Source organism: Elgaria multicarinata, chromosome 9 (genome assembly GCF_023053635.1).
Source record: "Elgaria multicarinata webbii isolate HBS135686 ecotype San Diego chromosome 9, rElgMul1.1.pri, whole genome shotgun sequence".
In the NCBI taxonomy this organism is placed as follows: domain Eukaryota; kingdom Metazoa; phylum Chordata; class Lepidosauria; order Squamata; family Anguidae; genus Elgaria; species Elgaria multicarinata.
In genome coordinates, this window is record NC_086179.1 from 96,906,588 (window position 1) to 96,925,099 (window position 18,512).

The window sequence follows — 18,512 nt, forward strand, 5'->3', positions numbered from 1 at the left end:
CTGTTGCATGTTGCTTTTTTCTTTCTCTTTGCGCTTCCCTCTGCTCCATATGGCATAATCCAAGGGTAGGCACAGCAAGAGAGCTGTCTGGCTCTGCCCCCTGGTTGATGAAGTCCCACCCTTATCCATCCAGAGGACTTCCCCTACATCTCCCTCGTTAGTTTTCCTTTGGCACAAAACCTGTAAGGCATCATTCCGTATCTGGCAAATGTGCCCTTGTCTTTGTGTTCCTGTTACTAGCACCTGCTTTTGCCAGGCACAGTTTCCATTCTGCCCCCTTCAAATGCAGAACAAGTGGATTCTCCTATTTCCTCTGAATTCAGACTTGGCACCAGCAAAGCCTAGTTTACATAATCTGCAGAAACCTAGTGTTTAAAATGCCCATGAAGATTTATTGAAACCCACACACGACAATTCCTGCTCGCCTTCTGGACGCCATAAACTCAGCTGCTGTCTTGGAGCTTCCTTTTTGCAGAAAAACTATCAGAGTATCTAAGAATAAGTCTTGCAATTTATGTTAGCAACTGACAATATACATGTAACTGGCAGGGGTAAGTACAAATTATTGTTGGTGGTGTTCATGATGATGATGATGGTGGTGGTGATGATACTGTCTCTCTTTTAAGAGTATTGACCTTCTCAATACACATTGTCAACTCTATGTTTTTAGATAAACTTTTGTCTAATTGGTTGGGCTCCATTCCTTTTTGAATGTTAGATTTCACATAGGGCTTACCCAATATTAGCACATACCTCCCCAGAGAAAGTCTGCAAACCCCCTCACTTTGTACTACTTTAGACATCAAATGAAAACATCTGCTACCCAAATATTTTAAGATTTAAATCCTATTCTGCTTCAAATTATCATTTTAATTTATAATGAGTATTTAAATTTTATGAGTTTATTGACATATATATATTAGTTGTAAGCTGCTTTGCATACATTAGTACAAAGCCAATTTTAAATGGCAAAATAAAATAGATTTTTTAAATGCACAACCATTCTATCTGTCTTACCAGTGCTATGATCCTTGGCTTCAATAACTGTCCTGACTCTACAATTCTCACTACCAGTCAGCAGAACTCTTGTCTTGAGACTGCTACCTTGAGGCACTGGACTTTTCAGAGTGTTTCTGTAGTAAGTAATTCTTTATTTGCAGTCAACAGACCATTAAAACATTTAAAAACAAGTATAGGAGAAAACATAGACACAGCTGAGGGATAAGACAAGGTCTGTTTAATACCATTTTAGGGTGAACAGGCCATCGTATGTGATCTGGTAGAGATGTCCACGTTCAGAATTTGGCCACCTACACTGTGATTAGCTTGCTGGCGCCTTGAAGAGGAGTGATTATGAGAGACTCTGTAGAGCAGCTTGGGAAGAACTGAAAGGCAGGATAAAGAAATCCTTACTCTTTGATAGTAGCTACATTGGAAAAGGACATGTGAAATCAACTCCACTTCGGTGTTGTTGTATGGGCAGCATCTGTTTATTCAGTGGAATTTTGAGATATCTTCCAACAAATACAGTAAGTTAGATGGGCAGACCTTGAAGCTTGCTAAAGAGAATGCCCTTCTGTATTTAGGAATATTAAGCCACCCCTGATAGGGCATTCCACCTTTACATGGGAGGCCTGAAAGAGTGTTTGGAGTAGGATGCATTTCATCTATCTCCAACGATCAACCTGGGATATTTTATTGAAATAATTTCCAGAGGGTAGTTTGTTAGTATAATGTGGCAAAACCAGTAAAGTCCACAAAATTTGCCAGTGTTATGTGTGAATCAGGTTGGTGCCTTCTGTCGTTGTGGTGAAATCTGAGTTTTCAGGATGAATTTTAATTCCAGCAGATCAAACACTACCATTTCCCAAATTTGGCCCCATCCCTTTCCTTCACCACAGACCTAAGTGGTTTTCAAAGAAATAAATCCTATGCTGCTGAGTCAGGCTCTGCAATGTCTCCAAAGTCCTACTAATCCTCAAACGTATGCCTCATTTTGCCAGCATGCATTTGGCTTGTCTGCAATCCTTGTGAAATCAATCATGTTAAGCCAACAGTTCTGCTATACTGAAAGCCCACTAAGGCTTCTGTAACGTTGATGAAATTTAATCAGAATCCTATGCACTCCCACCAGCAAAATAGAGAAGAAAATCATGCCAATTCAGTGAGAGACAATGTAGTAATTCCAGCAACCGCTTCCCCAGCCCCCAGCAACACACTGCCAAGACATGCCAATCGCAGAGTGTCATGTCGCCCATGCACTCAGAGCCGCCATGCATGAAAGGAGACAACCCACATAATGCACATACACGGGGCACAACCTGCCAACACAAGGACATCACAGCACTCTCAACAGTGTTGGCCACTTGGCTCAGACAGCACAAGCCAAGAAATCTTATCTCTGATGGGAAAAAATGTTGTTGTTTTTCATTGCCTGAGGAGAGGTTAGGACCTGGGGAAGAATTAAGCTGGATGAGGAACCTCTGCAGACTGGATTCAGTCTGCAGGCTGGAAGTTCCCCAGGCCAGTTGTAAGGATCTCTGTAGATGAGTTCAAATTTCCTTGTACCACTCACACACAAATAAACATTATTTGGGTGACAAAACCACACGGAAAGAAGGATGGACAATCCAGACAAATACTTAGTTCACTTGGGAGGAAATAGGCATAAAGAACCTACAGGAATCCTGAAAGAAGGTCTTCAATACTGTTGAGTGGAGAATACCCACAGGAGAGGAAGGAACTCTTCCACAATTTCTTCTGGTAGGACTCAAACCCATGCAAGAGGGAAGTGGGGCAAAACACATCTTTTGCATGCCTGGCCAGCAACATTCATGTCAGAGGCAAAAGACAGAATCAGAATCTATACTTTACCAACCACACAGACAGAAAAAAGGGGCAAATCATGGGGTATCCTACCAGTCCACAGACCCAACCATAAAAATGAGGACCAAATGGATTATAGAAGGACCCGTAACCCTGTGGAACAGCACAGATTTCATATGCAGAAGGTCCCAGCTTCAAAAGTGAGGGTGAGGTCCTTTAGAGTGAGGTCCTTTAAAGAAGCAATTCTGCAACCACTCCTAGAAAAGCCCTCCCTCAACCCAGAGGTCTACGATAGCTACCAAATAATTACAAGTGCCGTTTTTGGGCAAGGTGATGGCAGCAGAGGCTCATGGAGGATATGGAGTATCTGGACTTCCACAGAAAGGTGGAAGGATACAAGCTGGGGGCCACTGAAATTGTAGAGGGAATAGGGAGATATGGCGGTGAGTCATTGGAGTCAAAATTGGGGTAGGAAACGCAACAGGGTGTAGATTGCTTTCAAGCTGTCTCCCATCTCAGAGAGCCTGTGACAGCCCCCCCCCCCCCCGAGTTGAAGATACTGCTGCTGAATGCCAGGAAGTTGAATGGGAAAGAAAATGCCATTCAGGATTTGATTCTGGGTGAGCATGCTGATCTGGTCTGCATCACAGAGAGCTGCTTTGATGAAACTGAGGGAGTAAATTTTCCCCAGCTTTGCTCACCTGGGTTCTCCATGTTACAGCAGGCAAGGGTTGGGGGTCAAGGAGGCAAAGTCACAGCAGTCTACCATGATTCACCCTGTCCAGGTGCCCCATCTTCCAGTGTTGAATGTGTGTGTATCTGAAGGTGAGTGTTGGGACAGAAGAGGAATTCTACTGGTGTATTCCCTGCCTCTCTGCTCAACGGTCTCCCATCCTGAGCTAGCCAAGGTGGTCTCGGGACTGGGGCTGGAGTCTCTGTGGCTTGTTGTACTGAGGGACTTCACAGCCTCCATGGCAGCCATTGGGTCTGCCCCAATTAATAACACGCCCCGCTCATTTAGCGCAGCACACTTTGTATCTGGGGTGATGGTGATCTGGGGGTGGAGAAACTTTTTATAGCTTCATTGTCATGGACAGATCACTACCTGATTGGGTTTATTTATTTATTTTATTGCATTTGTATACTGCCCCATAGCTGAAGCTCTCTGGGCAGTTCACAAAAGATAAAAACACTTAAAAACAATATACAAAAATTAAAAACCACAAAAACATGTAAAATGCACATACATTTAAAACCGCTATAACAACTTTACAAATGATGAGCCAAAAAACAGACCCAGGCTCCTTATATATTGCTAAATGCCTGGGAGAACAGAAAAGTCTTGACATGGCGCCAAAAAGATGACAATGTTGGTGCCAGGCGGACCTCGTCAGGGAGATTGTTCCACAGTCAGGGAGCCACCACAGAGGAGGCCCTCTCTCTTGTTGCCACCCTCCAAGCTTCCCTTGGAGTAGGCACCCAGAGGAGGACATTAGATGTTGAACGTAGTGTTCGGGTAGGTTCATGTCGGGAAAGGCGTTCTGTCAGGTTTAGACTTGCTGGGTCTCGGAGCCTCTGCAGGGGTGAGGAGGGTGATTAAGATGGTCCTCCCCAAGAGGCTGATGAATCTGGATGGATTTCTGATGGCTCTTGGTGAATTTCATGTCATCTTAGCAGAAGATTCTGTTGAAGCCCTGGTTGATCAGTGCAACAGAAAAAATGTCCTGGGAGTTTGACTGGATTGCTCCTGAGTGTCCTCTCCCACAGAGTGGAGCCCAATGAGGTTTTCCAGGGTGCTGTGGGCAATGAGAAGAGTGGGACATCAAATAGTGTGATGTTGGTAAAAAAATACTCAGAACAAATCTGCTCAAACATGAGCTAGAGAAGGGCTACTCTATGAGAATAAGGGTGGCAAAGAAATTGTATCTCTCCACCACTATTGCTTCTGCTCAAAGTCATCCAGTCAAGATTCTTTGGGTGGTCAGAGACTGTTACAGTCTGTCCTGTAAGAAGAGGTGCAGGACTTGATAGCCTTCTGTGATCAATTTGCATGACATTATGCAGTTAAAATTGGTTATTTTTCTGTCAACTTGAATGTTATAGTTGATACAGGTCCAGTGGATTTAACTTTGGCTCCTGAAGAATGTAGACAGGATCCTTGGAGAGGTGAGGCCTACTGAGTGGGTAAGGGCAGTGATGAATGCCTCTTTATGGCAAGATATAATTTCATCTTGCTTAAAGGAGGCAGTGGTAAGACCATTGTTAAAAAAAACCCCGCAAACTCTTCCTGAACGCAGTCTATACGCAGGGAAAGCCCTACGGTGGCTACAAATCTGCACTGCATCAGTTACATGATGCAGTCGCAGCCTCGCAGCCACTGTGGGGCTTTCCCATGAAGCTGTGCATTGAAAAAGTCAGGGACTTACCCCCAACTTTTTCATTGGGAGCATGGTCAGTGCGGCTCTTCTGTGGTCTGACATCATGTTAGGGCCAATGTGGGGATAGTCCTAGTGGAGGGCGACTGGTGATTGGTCGCCTTCCACCAGGGAGAGGATGGGGTGTGTGGCTCCAGTACCTGGATGGCCATCGGAAACCCCACGCTCTGTGTGTGAGTAAAATCACAGGGTTTAGAGTGAGGTGGCACCAACTCAGTGCCTTGAAGACAGGGCCTTACGTCTCCAATATTTCATTCTTGGAGTGTGGTGATCTAGGGATTTCTTGATTAAACAGATTATCTAGATGCATTTCTATTTGGACTCGGGTCTTGCTATGGGACAGAGATGGCTATGGTCATGTTTGTGGACAATCTATGCTGGGAACTGGACAGAGGGTGCGTGTCCCTGTTAGTTCTTTTGGACTTTTTGGCAGCTTTCAATACCATTGACCATGATATCCTTCTGGGGCATCTGTGTGAGATCAGATGGCGGGGGACTTTTATATGGTGACTCTGTTCACCATCTTTTTGGAGGGGCAGTCTCAGAAGCTAGTGCTGGGGAATATTCAATGCCACGGCCTCTGGTGTCCCTCAGGGTTCCATCTTATCCCCCATGCTATTTTACATATACATGAAACTGCTGTGAGACATTTCTGGAGATTTGGGGTTTGCCTGATTGATAACGGACTGGATGAGGGCAAAGAAATTAAAGCTTAACCCAAACAAGACAGAGATACTCTTCGTCAGTCAAAAGGCAGACCAGGGAATAATGATTAAATTTGTATTGGATGGGGTTACACCAGCCCTGAGGGTTCAGGCTCTTAATTTGGGTGTGCTCCTGGACTCGGCCCTGAATCTGGATGTCCAGGTCTTAGCAGTGACCAGGAATGTGTTTCCATGGCTGAGGCTAGTGCCCCAACTGTGCCTGTTCCTAGAGACAATTCATCTGGGGATGGTCACACATGCCTTAGTTACATCCCGTTTGGTATACTGTAATGCACTCTATGTGGGGATAGAATGTGCGGCATCCCACCAGCACAACACATTCGCTATGTTGGGACAAGGGAGAGGGCTTTCTCTGTTGTGGCACCCTGACTGTGGAATGCCCTCTCCTTGGAGGCCCGACTGGCGCCAACGCTGATTTTATTCCGGTGCCAAGTGAAATCATGGCTTTTTTCAAAGCTTTTAATGGTTGAATTCACTAGGCACATTGTTTTAACTGTTTTAATAGTTTTACTGCTTTTAAATTATATATTGTTTTAACTTGGTTTATGGTTTAATTTGTTTTGGCTGTGTATATTTACTGTTTTATATGGTATGCTTTTATCTGTACACCGCCCTGAGATCTTATTGATATAGGGCGGGATATAAATGTTTTAAATAAATAAGTAAATAAATGCATTTGAAAACTGTTCAGGAACTTCAGCTGGTCCAGAATACTGCAGCTAGACTATTGACTGGGGTCAGCTAGATGAAGCATGGGACACCTTTGTCACAGCAGCTTCACTGGCTACCAGTCTTTGTTCCAAGCAGAATTCAAAGTGCTGGTTATGACTTATAAAGCCCTACATGGATTGGGACAAGGCTGCCTGAAAGACTGCCTTCTCCCATATAAATTTCCCTGATCTTTAAGATCTTCTGGAGAGGCTCTTCTTTCAAGATTGTCACTATGCAGTTAAGGGTACTGCAAAAGGGCCTTTTGAGTGGCCACTCCCAGGCCGTGGAATTCCCTGCCAAAGGAGGTTGGGTTTGCTCCCTCTCTGCTATCCTTCCAATGTCAGGCAAAGACTGCTTTATTCAAGGTTTTTGGCTTGAAAATGGGTCTATGGGTTGGGTGGTAGGTTATTTTTCTAACTGTTTCTACGTTGAATTGGGAATATATTGGGCTGTGTACACTCTGCAAAAAACGGGAGGATTAGTTCTGTGACCCATCAATCCACCTTCTGCACCAAGAAAAACTTTATTCTGTGAACTATATGAAATAAGCATACTGAGCTCTGTGATTCTTTTAATTTGCCATAATACTAAATTTACTAGACATGTGGAGGGGCAAGTAGCTATACAGACCCCTGAAAGTCACTCTAACCACCAGAAATTTTAGACAGTCACCTCTGTGTAATTTTCAAGACAATACCCACACCATTTTAAGAATATCCTCAGGGAGGTGCGCTCTCACAGAAACATTGAGGATATCTATCTTAACTCCATCATCCAAAATAAGTACTTTGTGTAGGCAGTTTAATCTAATTTTTAAAATGTACTATATGTCTATCTCATGAACACAAGTCCAGTGGCCTACATTGAACCATCCTTGTTGTAACCAGACTTACATTTTGGTTTTATTGTTTACTGTGGTCATCACCTGTAAGCTCACAGAATGGGACAAGATGGTAATTTAAAACTAAGCCTACAACTAAAGTTTTTTTAAATCAATGTAATAAGTTACAAAATCCATATTTCATCATTCTATCAATATAAATGCCTGGAAAGAATGAATAAGTTGGTGTATTGAAGACATTGTACACTTGTAATACTCAACGTTCTCCATTGAGCTACATAAAAGAAGGCAAGAATTACTGCTTGCAATATTAGGCCTATTCTTATTGAAGAGGTATCAGATGACAGTGCTAGAAAGCTTTCAAATAATGAGACAATATAAATTCTTGTACACTGAGCTTCAACTGTTACTTGATTCCTTGCTCCAATTATATTAAGTGTCCTAGCATTGTTTTAGTGGGTTTGTTTCAATCATTAGTAATGTGCTGGAAAAGTATCCCCCCACCACCACTGATGATCTGGAGGTAACAAAATATTATCAAAAGTTGTGCAGTTATAAGCATATTTGAAGTGACTGAAATAACTGATTCAGTAGACATACTGTATAAGAAATATATTTTAGAGATTGAAAGGACAATTACAAGTGCTTTACAAGCCAATTTAGGCCCCAAATGATATGCTTTTTACTTCACATTGCAATTAGGGCTGGCATTCAATTATAGGTACCTTACTCAACTAATAATATGATTTTAATTAATTAAAATAAATTTGAATGGGGGAGAGAAGAAAAATTGTGAGAAAATATCAGGTCTCTTTGCAGAAGGCTTGGGAAAACCTTTTAAGTATCCCTTGCAGATGACAAAGGTGGCTTCATACATCACTGTCTCCAGTATTCGAGGCAGTAAGCGGCTAGGGTGACCAACTGTCAGGATTTCTCCGGATTTGTCCTGGTTTTTGTTCTTTCCATAGTGTCAGGGGGGATTTTCTATAATTTTCAATAATGTCCTGGAATGACACACCTTCCCCTTTAAGGCAGCTATTAGCATGGCAGGAGTGAATGACATGCTTTCTTGAGGCACATCATTCCCCCACCCCGAGCTCCAACTTGAGGTATTAAAGGGGAAAGTGGGTCATTCGTGGGCATTATAGAAAAGGCCCCAGTTGGAGTGGATGGTGGTGGTGCAGAATGAAATCCTTTCCCCTCCTCCACTCCAATCGGGTTCTTTAAGGTGGCAGGGGAATAACGTACTTTCTGCAGGACTCAGAAAGCTGCTTCCCCCCACACACACTAGGTGTCCTCTTTTTTGGTTTCCCAAATATGGTCACCCGAAGTAAGCCTATATACACCAGTTTCTGGGGAACATGGGTGGGATGGTGCTGTTGCACCATGTCCTGCTTGTTCAATCCTGGCCGATGGCTGGTTGGCCACTGTGTGAACAGTGCTGGCTTAGATGGACCCTTGGTCTGATCCAGCATGGCACTTCTGATGTTTTTGTGTCTCTGGAATTGCTGCTGCATCTCAAAACTGATTTTATAGAGCTAGAAAAGGTGCAGAAATGGGTGATCAAAATGATCAGGGGACTGGAGAATTTTCTCAATGAGTAAAAGGATGATGATGATGATGATGATGATGATGATGAAACTAAAATTCAGAGTCATCCAGTGACATTGGTTGGCCACAGGAGGTTCAGGACTGGCAAGAGGACAACATGTAACTTATGAAATTCACTAGTCCAGGGGACAATCTATACAAGATCAAGATGATCATGATGATGATGATTTGCATTTATATACCGCCCCATAGCTGAAGCTCTCTGGGCGGTTTACAAAAGGTAAAAACAGTAAACATTAAAACACATATACAAAGTTTAAAAACATAAAAAGCATAAAAACAACAGTATCGTTATAAATTTGGTGTGAAGGGAGAGTAGTTTGAGGTCCTTTGTGACACATGACGTTGTTGTCAATCCACAGTCAACCAGCATCTCAAAAAGCTGTATTTTCTGAAATTCCTTTTACTCTTTTTAACTTAAACCAGCTCCCAGATGATTCCCCTGTAGTATGCCCTGTCCCTTGGCATTAAATCATGGGTGTGTCTCTGTGACCTGGCTGTGATGAGATCAAGGGGTGGGCACCACCTCCCCCCCACCAATTCCCCCCTTTTCCCCATAGGCACCACTGTTGCCAGTGAGAGTAATTAGCCTGCCTTTCCCATTCATAAAAGCGGGTTAGTTGCACTCTCTTTCTAAAGCAGTAAGTGTGCAGTTTTGAAGGGGGGTAATATCGTTATTTCACATTTATGAATAGGAAAAGCAGTGAGAGTAACTAGCCTGCGATCCCCATTCATAAATGCTCAATAGTGATTTTACTCCTCTTCGAAACTGCTTACTTCAAAACTGCACTTTAGAAAGAGAGAGGAGCTAGCTTGCTTTTATGAATAAGAAAGGCAGGCTAGTTATTCTCACTGCTTTTCCCATTAGTTGGTTGAGAGGAGTAGCAGGGGGGCATAGAGAGGAGGGGGAAAGCTTCTCTCATTCACTGAGCAGGGTTAATGGGGTTGATAATGTCCAGTTATATTTTTATTTATTACATTTTTATACTGCCCAATAGCCAAAGCTCTCTGGACGGTTCTCATTCCGCCCACCCTGAATGAGAAGCGCTCTCATGTGACATGAATCCAATATTGGAACCCTTGGATGTGCACCATGATGTGCACTGTCTGTGCCTCCACAGATCTTAAGAGTTCAGCGGTGGGATATTGTGTGGCGTTACCTACTACTACCAAAATAATTTTTTGCCTCTTACTTGAAGGTCTGGTAAATGGGTCAACTATGTCCATGCCTACTCTGTGGAAAGCTTGTCCAATAGTGGGCAAGGGTTTAAAATGCACTTTGGTTTTGCACCCCTTTTTCCTAGTTATCTGGCAAACTGGACAAAACAAACAATACTGAGTGACCTCTTGAGATATTTTACACCAATAACAATGAGCAGTCAACCTTTTCTTTGTTTTGTTTATGCCTAGGTGACCAGAACAAGGGATATCAAGAGCCATCTGCAATAAACTATCTCTGCACTTTAGTGGAACTGTAAGCTGTTTTACTGGTTCTTCACTGGCATATGAGTTTCTGGGTATCCACATTCTGTAAAAGAAAAAGAAAAAAAAAAGCTCATTCTCCCAAATTATTTTCTCTTTAATTGTATCATCAAAAGAAACCATTGTACTATTGGCTTGTTCTCTCGCGGCTTTCAAACTGCTGTCACTTTGTAACTATTGTTTGAATCAGTGACCTAGGGAGGTTGTGGGCTCTCCCACACTAAAGGCCTTCAAGAGGCAGCTGGACAACCATCTGTCAGGGATGCTTTAGGGTGGATTCCTGCATTGAGCAGGGGGTTGGACTCGATGGCCTTGTAGGCCCTTCCAACTCTACAATTCTATGATTCTATGAATGCACTTGAATCAGAGAACCCTTTTGCCTCCATAGAAGATACGTGGTATCCCTGCAAACACTGTTTTCTCTCTCTTCAGCTTTGCTGACTTCTGGCAAAGAAGCTACACTGTTTGGGGCCTCTTTTGCTGGCTCTGCGCTCTTGTCCCTTTGACTCCTAGTGACTATATAAATTTTCTCCACTCCAGCACCCATAATATCTTGGCTCAAGATAACAGGTTCTTGCTGTTCTCTCCCACTTAAAATTCTCCTACTTGGCATCTCCAAGTGCTATTCACTCTAGCCAAGGGGATCTTGACTGATTTGCCACTGATGCCTCATATTTGGACTGTTTTCTGAGGTAAAATATTTTCCTTTCGGACCAAATCTGCCCTCAAAAGGTGATTCCGGCTCCAGTGTCATGTGGCTAGGAAAATTGAGTTTTCCACCAATACATCTTCTTTCAACTTAGAATCAAACTCCTCTATCTCCCCAAACTTCACACTGCAGAACTGTACTTTCTAAGTGGCCTCAGTAGGTGATTCTGTAGTGGCAACCCAATGACCTACACGCCCACATCTTAACAGAACCTTGTTTTGTCTTTTAAAACCAGATTTCACATCACTTTTGCTTTCCTCACTTCTTCAAGTTGCTGTCTGCATTCTTTATTTCTCTCAGGTTCCTTTTTCACACCAAATTTAGTATCTCTGTAATCACTGAATTTAGAATGATGGTCTCTATAATTTCTTCCTGATCCACCTCCTCTATTAATCGCTAATTGATCTGCGATTTTGGCAGCTTCCATAATGGTTTTTGGGGATCTATCTTGCACCATAAGTCTGATTTCTGAGGGGAGTTGGTAAAGGAACTGATCCAGAATCATGCTCTCTTTAGTGTCAGCATTTGAACTGGGGACTCACTTGTCAAAAAGAACAGTTAGCTTAACAATCAGATCTATATATGATTTTCCTAAATGCAAGTGACATGTTCTGAATTGCTCTCCAAAGTGTTCAGCCCCAAATCTAAATCTTTGATACACTGCTGCTTTACAGATGTCGTAAGTAAGGGTGTCCTCTGAGGTAAAACTATTGTAGATTTCAGCCAATTTATTTATTTATTTATTACATTTTTAATTTATTACATTCTGCTTTGACTAGGCTAGGAATATACTTCATGAACTCGCTTTTGGGAATATTCCAGTTTTTGGCTTTTTTTAAAAAAAAAATGTTGATGAAAATTTATTTATTTATTTATTTCATTTTTATACCGCCCAATAGCCGAAGCTCTCTGGGCGGTTCACAAAAATTAAAACCGTAGTAAAACAACCAACAGGTTAAAAGCACAAATACAAAATACAGTATAAAAAGCGCAACCAGGATAAAACCACGCAGCAAAATTGATATAAAATTAAAATACAAAATTAAAACAGCAAAGTTCAAATTCAAGTTAAAATTAAGTGTTAAAATACTGAGAGAATAAAAAGGTCTTCAGCTGGTGACGAAAGGAAAACAATGTAGGCGCCAGGCGGACCTCTCTGGGGAGCTCATTCCGCAGCCGGGGTGCCACAGCGGAGAAGGCCCTGCTCCTAGTAGCCACCTGCCTCACTTCCTTTGGCAGGGGCTCACGGAGAAGGGCCCCTGTAGATGATCTTAACGTCCGGGCAGGTACATATGGGAGGAGGCGTTCCTTCAAATAACCTGGCCCCAAACCGTTTAGGGCTTTAAATGACAATACCAGCACTTTGAATCGGGCGCAGACCTGGACTGGCAGCCAATGAAGTTGTAAAAGGACTGGCGTAGTGTGATCTCGCTGGCCAGTCCCTGTTAGTAGGTGGGCTGCCCTGTTTTGTACCAGCTGAAGCTTCCGGACCGTTTTCAAAGGCAGCCCCACGTATAACGCATGATCTTCATCAGAGTTGTATACAACAAAGTCTCTAGGTGTTATTTTGGTGTTTTAAGGCTTTCAATTTTAGCTTTATCGCTTCCTGCTTCTCCCACCAAATTACCTCAGCCTAAATTATTCAGTTTCTATTCTCATTCTTCCAGTTTCAACTCATGCAGTTTTTCCCTTTCCCTCATCTGCATTCTTATTCTGTAAGCTTCCAATTTTACTCTTTCCACCTCAACTAAATGCTGCTTTTCTTTCTCCTCAGCACCCACTTTTCTTTGTTTTTCTCTGTCCTCTAATTCTAAAATTTTGATTCTGTTTTGCTCTCTCTCTGTTTCTATATAGACAGAATCAGAGACATTCGCCACAGAGTTTGTTTCAAGGTCTGCCTCGCTAGTGTCTGGTACTTGATGCTTAATTAATATAAATTTTAGTTCTTCTGTAGTTTTCCCCTCATACTTTAATTTCAACACTTTACATCTCTTGATGAGTGCTTCTTTCTTTAAAGCCCAAATTTCTGCCATGTTTCCTCAGTTGGTTGAGCTATACCTCTGTTAACTGTTATAGACACCACTGTCTCTCTCATTCATGGCTTGTTATATGTTCACTACTGGATTTATTTACTTTTACTTAGATGGATCTCACAGGATTTGTTTGAACTGCACTGAATTTATTCGGATCCCATCATGGGACACCACCACCTGTCACGACCTGCTCACCTTGAAACTCCTTTTTACCTTTTTCTTTAAAGGATCCCAACCATGAACGCAGTCGGCATATGGCTGCCCATTCTGTGGATTAATCTTCCTTTCTGTTCCCATCTCTGCACCTCTCTTTTTATTCTCCCTCTGGTTCTGTGATTCCCTGACTCCCATTTTGGTCCCACAGCAACCAGCTTGGCACTCTGTACACCTTTTTATTCACCTTTTATTTTACCTCTTCCGCCATATAAATCAGTACCTTACCTCTGCTACTTAAAGAATCCAATCCAGTGTGAAACCTCCCCATCTCTGTAAATTTGGATTCATTCATTTTTACTAATAAAGTTATGAAAAATAAATTTGTCTGCAGAAAAATAAAGCACTGAAAATTTTTCACCCACACATCAGTGAACAAAACTGGCCTGGATATTTTCCTCCCTCACTCCTGGACTTGCACCTCCAGCTTAATGAACCATACAGGGTTGGAATCATATTAGTCATCCTTAAAGTAGACCCACTGAAATCAATAGGACAATTTAATCATGACTATTTTAAGTTCCATAGAATTCAATGGATCTACTCTAAGCATGGCTAAACCTGGATCTAATCTACTGAGGTGTGGGTGGAGAACAAAGAGCTCAGAAAAAAGGTTTGTTGTTGTTTCATCGTCATATTCAGCTTGTCATGCAGACTTGAGAGAAGATCGATTTATTAAAATTCTTCTACAAGCTTTTAAAGGACCCATGTTTTCTTTTATGCCTATTTTGGTACAGCAGTGTACATGGGTTCTCAAACTTTCTACTTCCAGGACATGCTCGAGAGAACTAAAAAAGTCACAAAATGGTGGCAGATAGAGATGGCATTTGGCATAATTAGCTGGGAAATTCTGATATCATTTTATATTGATATCTAATTCTTCTTTGAAAATTGCTACATTCTACTCAGCTCCCCATTTCAGGCAGAATTTGCTGATCCAGAGGCTCTAAGTAGAGAAGAATTTTTCAAATCATAGTAGAGTTGGAAGGGGCCTATAAGGCCATCGAGTCCAACCCCCTGCTCAATGCAGGAATCCACTTTAAAGCATTCCTGACAGCTGTCCAGTTGCCTCTTAAATGCCTCTAGTGTAGGAGAGCCCATGAGGTCCCTAGGTAATTGGTTCCATTGTCATATTGCTGTAACAGTCAGGAAGTTTTTCCTGATGTCCAGCTGGAATCTGGCTTCCTGTAACTTGAGCCCATTAGTCCATGTCCTGCATTCTGGGATGATCGAGAAAAGATCCTGGCCCTCTTCTGTGTGAAAACATTTCAAGTATTTGAAGAGTTCTATCATGTCTCCCCTCTGTCTTCTCTTCTCCAGGCTAAACACACCCAGTTCTTTCAGTCTCTCCTCATAGGGCTTTGTTTCCAGACATCTGATCATCCTCGTTGCCCTCCTGGAAACACGCTCCAGCTTGTCTGCATCCTTCTTGAATTGTGGTGCCCAGCACTGGACACAATACTCCAGATGAGGCCCAACCAGTGCTGAATAGAAGGGAACCAGTAGCTTATGTGATTTGGAAGCTATACTTCTATTAATGCATCCCAAGATAGCATTTCCTTTTTTTGCTGCCACATCACACTGTTGGCATATATTCAGCTTGTGATCTACAATTCCAAGATCCTTCCCGTTTGTAGTATTGCTGAGCCAAGTATCCTCATCTTGTAACTGTGCATTTGGTTTCTTTTTCCTAGGTGTAGAACTTAGCATTTATCCCTATTAAATTTTGTTCTGTTTTCAGCCTAGCACTCCAGCCTATCAAGATCACTTTGAAGTTTGTTCCTGTCTTCCAGGGTATTAACTATCCCATCCAATTTTGTGTCATCTGCAAATTTGATCAGCATTCCCTGCACCTCCTCATTCAAATCATTAATAAAAATGTTGAAGAGCACTGGGCCCAGGACTCAGCCCTGCGGTACCCCACTTGTTACCTCCCCCCAGTTTGAGAAGGTACTGTTAATAAGCACTCTTTGAGTCCGATTCTGTAGCCAATTGTGGATCCACCTAATAGTTGTTCCATCTAGCCCACTTTTAGCTAGTTTTCTGATTGGAATATCATGGGACACTTTGTCAAAAGCTTTGTTGAAGTCAAGATATATTATGTCCACAGCATTCCCAAAGCCCACAAAACCCGAGCAAAAAATGAGATCAGATGGCAGGATTTGTTCTTGACAAATCCATGCTGGCTTCTAATAATCACTGCATTGTTTTTGAAGTGCTTACAGATTGACTACTTCATAATCTGCTCCAAAAATTCCCAGGGATTGATGTCAGACTTATTTCTCCTCCTCCTCCCAACCGCCTTTCAAAATACTCTTGTTGATCTTTCATTTCTTCACCCTTTCTCCTTTCAGTTACCTTGTAACCACACCCCTCCTACTGCTTTGATGTTCACTTCCTCCTGTAACAGCTTTGCTCTCTAACAAACTCGCACTGCCACATCTGCCTATGCAGTGAGCACAGTGCAACCATGGTCAAGTGTGGTCAACCAAAGAGGCAATGGGTAGCCTGCAACACTGAAAGCCACCTGGAAGTGGGCTGAGACTTACTGGTGGGTCCCAGCACGATTTCAGAAACACTGGTATAATGGCTCAAACTACAGGACACATAAGAAGTGGGAGTTGAACTTGTTCTTCAAACTTGGTGGCAATTAAGATTATTCCGTGCTTCAGTGTGAATAAGCCTTTTTTCCTTTGGTATTTTTTTTTTAATGAGCCTATTTTTCATTGAGGTAGGAAATATGTGTCTGTGCTTTACTTCAAACTGCAGCTAGCGGCTCATATGATTGGATAGTAAACCTTGCAGAGTTTTAGCTATGGGGTGGTACAGAAATATAATCAATAAAAAGAAATGGTCCTCCATACAAATAATTCCATGCATAGAGATAATAAGCAAATCAGGGAGATAAGCTAGCTATAGTAAAACTTTCTAATTGGCACCCAGTTTCCTATATGTAGAGAGGCGTTTTGTATAGAATATTTAGGGCACAATCCTACGCATGGCTGGCTTGGGAATACTGGGACTTGCAGGACTTTTTTCTGCCTAAAAATGTATAGGGTTGTGTCCTTCATCATGTTGTTATCCAAAGTAATACAGCCCAGATACAAATTTACTGCTCCGTGAGAAGTAGTCATTTTATTCTCTTTTTATTCTCTTTTTATTTATGGATCTTTCCTGCGGGCTACCAGATCTCTTGGGCTGCGGGGCAGATAAGCAACTGTGACTTAAGAGCTTCTCCACTGAGCTGCATTATCCTCAGTGTGTTTTCCTTTAACCAGGTGAGGACAAGGGGCAGGGGCCTGAGAAAAGGCTCTTTATGGCGTTTGAAACTGATTAGTCTGTTACGGCTTTCTGATTGGCTGGGTGATGATATTTGAAATAATGCAAAGTGTATGCAACAGAAGTGCAATAATGCAAAGTGTTGCACACATTTTACAAGCCCCAGTTCCCATTGCCTTTGCCAGGGGGTGTTGCTAGGTTCTTTAAAGATCCAGGGCACAGGCCCATAGGACACAAAAGTTGCACAAATTTGCACATGCAAATTAAAACGGCACCATCAATATTGCAAACTGAATGTAGTACACCGGAAAGGGAGGGTGTGAGAATGTATTGTGTAGAGTGTAATAACACATCCTCTCAGGCTGCAAATTCATACAATTACAAAGGAGTAACCTCCATTAATCATAGTGGGATTTACTTCTGAGTAAATCCTTATTTGCTCTCCTCCCCCACCCCCCTCTATTACCAACAACACCAGAGAATTGCCCAGGGGTTGAACCCAGGAGTTGCTTTGCTCTGCAAATCATCTACCCATAGTTGCTGCCTCCCCCACCAGCACAACAAGAGAGAGCCCAGAAACCAGGAGTGAAGGATGTTGCTTTGCTGCTTCTGGCACTGGACCAGGCAGGAAGCAGATAGAGTCATCACTTAGAGCTCCATCACGGGGACACGCTCCCTACCATCGCTTCTCTGCCCGTCTTCCTTGCTCAGTTACTTCCTCTTTCAAAAGAGGAAGCAAACAATGAGCACAGGCCCATTCAGTAAATGTGAACATATTTTCCCAGTTCTCTCTATTGCCCCAGTTGCCTTCCTACACCACATAATTTCTTCCACTATCTCAGCTACCTTTTCTCACCTCACAGGTGTTTACAGCCAAGTGTCGATGTTATCTCCCTCTTTCTGCAAAACTGTAGCACTCATTTTATACCTCTAGGAAAGTATCCCAAATTTGCCATTACATTTGTGCAGCCACGCCTTTGTATATTATACATGTCGCACACCCTCAAGATGCCTTTTCTGGAAGTTCCGCTATCTACACAACACAACCTTATGCCTGTTTACTGAGAACTAGTGACCCACACTATTTTCAATGAGGCTTACCCCAAAGTAAAAGAATATAGGATTACAGGCCCACTATAAAATCAGAAGGAAGGCAGGATTTAAATTAGCACAGTCTTTAAAATAAAGACTGAGCATGTGCAGTTTAGAATTTAAAATTCACTTGAATCATAGATCATAATAATGGGAATAAAATGGAGTTTGTTTCTGCAGCCCTTATGGTAAACACATTTACTTGAGAATAATCACCATTTTCTCATAGAAAAAAGTGTATTTTTAGCAAAAGTAATGGGTCGACTATCTATAACCATGTATATAAACTTAGGGTGACCATATGAAAAGGAGGACAGGGCTCCTATATCTTTAACAGTTGCATAGAAAAGGGAATTTCAGTAGGTGTCATTTGTATATAGAGAGAAACTAGTGAAATTCCCCGCTTCATCACAACAGTTACAGCTGCAGGAGCTATACTAGAGTGACCAGATTTAAAAGAGGGCAGGGCACCTGCAGCTTTAACTGTTGTGATGAAGAGGAAATTTCACCAGGTTCCCCATATATACAATTGACACCTGCTGAAATTCCCTTAAA